The following is a 4,787-nucleotide window of genomic DNA, read 5'->3' as shown; positions in this document are numbered from 1 at the left end:
TATATCACGTATAATCGCAAGTATTTGAAGCCCAGTCATCCGTTTCGCATGGATCTGATGCTAAGCCTTCTACTTCGCATTGATTTGAAGCTAAATCATATGTTTCGCTTGGATTTAAAGCTAACTCTTTTTTTTCGCATTCAGTTGAAGCTATATCACTTATATCGCAAGTATTTGAAGCTAAATCATTTGTGTCGCATGGATTCGAATCTCATCCTTCTATTTCGCATTGATTTGAAGCTAAATCATGTGTTTCTCATGGATTTAAAGCTAACACGTTTGTTTCGCATATAGTTGAAGCTAAATCGTGTTTATCACAAGTATTTGAAGCTAATCAATTTGTTTCGCATGGATTCGAAGATCAGTCTTCTACTTCGCATTGATTTGAATCTAAATCATGTGTTTTGCTTGGTTTTGAAGCTCACTCGCCTTTTTCGCATGCAGTTGAAGCTGAATCATGTATATCACAAGTATTTGAAGCTAAACCATTTCTTTCGCATGAATTTGAAGCTAAGCCTTCTACTTCGCATTGATTTGAAGCTAAATCTTGTGTTTTGCTTGGTTTTGAAGCTAAGTCGTTTGTTACGCATGCAGTTGAATCTAAATTATGTATATCACAAGTATTTTAAGCTAAACCATTTGATTCGCATGGATTTGAAGATAAGCCTCCTACTTCGCATTAATTTGAAGCTAACTCGATTGATTCGACTGCATTTGAATCTATATCACTTATATCGCAATTATCTGAAGATAAATCATTTGCTTCTCATGTATTTGAAGCTATGCCGTCTATTTCGCATTTATTTGAAGCTAAATCATATGTTTCGCATGGATTTGAAGCTAACTCGTTTGTTTCGCCTGTATTTGAAGATAAATCGTGTATATCACAAGTATTTGAAGCTAAACCATTTCTATCGCATGAATTTGAAGCTAAGCCTTCTACTTCGCATTGATTTGAAGCTAAATCATGTGTTTCGCTTGGTTTTGAAGCTAACTCGTTTGTTTCGCATGCAGTTGAAGCTGACTCATGTATATCACAAGTATTTGAAGCTAAACCATTTCTATTGCATGAATTTGAAGCTAAGCCTTCTATTTCGCATTTATTTGAAGCTAAATCATATGTTTCGCATGGATGTGAAGCTAACTCGTTTTTTTCGCCTGTATTTGAAGATAAATCTTGTATATCACAAGTATTTGAAGCTAAACCATTCGCATCGCGTGGATTTGAAGCAAAGCCTTCAACTTCGCATTGACTTGAAGTTAAATCATGTGTTTCGCTTGGATTTGAAGCTAACTCGTTTTTTTCGCCTGTATTTGGGGATAAATCATGTATATCTCAAGTACCTGAATATAAACCATCTGTTTCGCATGAATATTGAGCTAAACTATGTGATTCGCATGAATTTGAAGCTAAATGATGTGTTTCGCTTGGTTTAGAAGCTAACTCTTTTGCTTCGCCTGCATTTGAAGATAAATCATGTATAGCACAAGTATTTGAAGCTAACCTATTTGTATCGCGTGGATTTGAAGCTAAGCGTTCCACTTCGCATTGATTTGAAGCTAACTCGATTGTTTCGCCTGCATTTGAAGCTATATCACTTACATCGCAATTATCTGCAGATAAATCATTTGTTTCTCATGTATTTGAAGCTAAGCTTCCACTTCGCATTGATTTGAACCTAAATAATGTGTTTCGCTTGGATTTGAAGGTAAAGCGTTTGTTTCGCATGCAGTTGAAGCTAAATCATGTATATCACAAGTATTTGAAGCTAAACCATTTGTTTCTCATGTATTTGAAGCTAAGCGTTCCACTTCGCATTGATTTGAAGCTAACTCGATTGTTTCGCCTGCATTTGAAGCAATATCACTTACATCGCAATTATCTGAAGATAAATCATTTGTTTCTCATGTATTTGAAGCTATATCATTTACATCGCAATTATCTGAAGATAAATCATTTGTTTCTCAAGAATTTGAAGCTAAGGCGTCTATTTCGCATTTATTTGAAGCTAAATCATATGTTTCGCATGGATGTGAAGCTAACTCGTTTTTTTCGCCTGTATTTGAAGATAAATCTTGTATATCACAAGTATTTGAAGCTAAACCATTCGCTTCGCATGGATTTGAAGCAAAGCCTTCAACTTCGCATTGACTTGAAGATAAATCATGTGTTTCGCTTGGATTTGAAGCTAACTCGTTTGTTTCGCATGCAGTTGAAGCTAAATCATGTATATCACAAGTATTTGAAGCTAAACCATTTGTTTCGTATGGATTTGAAGATATGCCTCCTACTTCGCATTAATTTGAAGCTAACTCGATTGATTCGACTGCATTTGAATTTATATCACTTATATCGCAATTTTCTGAAGATAAATCATTTGCTTCTCATGTATTTGAATCTAAGCCGTCTATTTCGCACTGATTTGAAGCTAAATCATATGTTTCGCATGGAATTGAAGCTAACTCGTTTTCTTCGCCTGTATTTGAAGATAAATCATTTATATCACAAGAATTTGAAGCTAAACCAATCGCTTCGCATGGATTTGAAGCAAAGCCTTCAATTTCGCATTGATTTGAAGATAAATCATGTGTTTCGCTTGGATTTGAATCTAACACGTTTGTTTCGCATGCAGTTGAAGCTAAAACATGTACATCACAAGTATCTGGATCTAATCCATCTGTTTCGCAAGAATATAAAGGCTATGAAGCTAATCCATGTGACTCGCGTGAATTTGAAGCTAAATCATGTGTTTCGCATGGATTTGAAGCTGTATCACTTATATCGCAATTATCTGAAGATAAATCATTTGCTTCTCATGTATTTGAAACTAAGCCGTCTATTGCGCATTGATTTGAAGCTAAATCATATGTTTCTCATGGATTTGGAGCTAACTCGTTTGTTTCGCCTGCATTTGAAGTTAAATCATGTATATCACAAGTATTTGAAGCTAAACCATTTGTTTCGTATGGATTTGAAGATATGCCTCCTACTTCGCATTAATTTGAAGCTAACTCGATTGATTCGACTCCATTTGAATCTATATCACTTATATCGCAATTATCTGAAGATAAATCATTTGTTTCTCATGTATTTGAAGCTAAGCCGTCTATTTTGCATTGATTCGAACCTAAATAATGTGTATCGCTTGGATTTGAAGCTAACTCGTTTTTTTCGCCTGTATTTGGAGATAAATCATGTATAGCACAAGTATTTGAAGCTAACCTATTTGTATCGCGTGGATTTGAAGCTAAGCGTTCCACTTCGCATTGATTTGAAGCTAACTCGATTGTTTCGCCTGCATTTGAAGCTATATCACTTACATCGCAATTATCTGCAGATAAATCATTTGTTTCTCATGTATTTGAAGCTAAGCCTTCCACTTCGCATTGATTTGAACCTAAATAATGTGTTTCGCTTGGATTTGAAGGTAAAGCGTTTGTTTCGCATGCAGTTGAAGCTAAATCATGTATATCACAAGTATTTGAAGCTAAACCATTTGTTTCTCATGTATTTGAAGCTAAGCGTTCCACTTCGCATTGATTTGAAGCTAACTCGATTGTTTCGCCTGCATTTGAAGCAATATCACTTACATCGCAATTATCTGAAGATAAATCATTTGTTTCTCATGTATTTGAAGCTATATCATTTACATCGCAATTATCTGAAGATAAATCATTTGTTTCTCAAGAATTTGAAGCTAAGGCGTCTATTTCGCATTTATTTGAAGCTAAATCATATGTTTCGCATGGATGTGAAGCTAACTCGTTTTTTTCGCCTGTATTTGAAGATAAATCTTGTATATCACAAGTATTTGAAGCTAAACCATTCGCTTCGCATGGATTTGAAGCAAAGCCTTCAACTTCGCATTGACTTGAAGATAAATCATGTGTTTCGCTTGGATTTGAAGCTAACTCGTTTGTTTCGCATGCAGTTGAAGCTAAATCATGTATATCACAAGTATTTGAAGCTAAACCATTTGTTTCGTATGGATTTGAAGATATGCCTCCTACTTCGCATTAATTTGAAGCTAACTCGATTGATTCGACTGCATTTGAATTTATATCACTTATATCGCAATTTTCTGAAGATAAATCATTTGCTTCTCATGTATTTGAATCTAAGCCGTCTATTTCGCACTGATTTGAAGCTAAATCATATGTTTCGCATGGAATTGAAGCTAACTCGTTTTCTTCGCCTGTATTTGAAGATAAATCATTTATATCACAAGAATTTGAAGCTAAACCAATCGCTTCGCATGGATTTGAAGCAAAGCCTTCAATTTCGCATTGATTTGAAGATAAATCATGTGTTTCGCTTGGATTTGAATCTAACACGTTTGTTTCGCATGCAGTTGAAGCTAAAACATGTACATCACAAGTATCTGGATCTAATCCATCTGTTTCGCAAGAATATAAAGGCTATGAAGCTAATCCATGTGACTCGCGTGAATTTGAAGCTAAATCATGTGTTTCGCATGGATTTGAAGCTGTATCACTTATATCGCAATTATCTGAAGATAAATCATTTGCTTCTCATGTATTTGAAACTAAGCCGTCTATTGCGCATTGATTTGAAGCTAAATCATATGTTTCTCATGGATTTGGAGCTAACTCGTTTGTTTCGCCTGCATTTGAAGTTAAATCATGTATATCACAAGTATTTGAAGCTAAACCATTTGTTTCGTATGGATTTGAAGATATGCCTCCTACTTCGCATTAATTTGAAGCTAACTCGATTGATTCGACTCCATTTGAATCTATATCACTTATATCGCAATTATCTGAAG

The sequence above is a fragment of the Megalopta genalis genome, unplaced genomic scaffold (assembly GCF_051020955.1).
Source record: "Megalopta genalis isolate 19385.01 unplaced genomic scaffold, iyMegGena1_principal scaffold0514, whole genome shotgun sequence".
Classification (NCBI taxonomy): Eukaryota; Metazoa; Arthropoda; class Insecta; order Hymenoptera; family Halictidae; genus Megalopta; species Megalopta genalis.
This window is presented reverse-complemented; position numbering follows the sequence as displayed.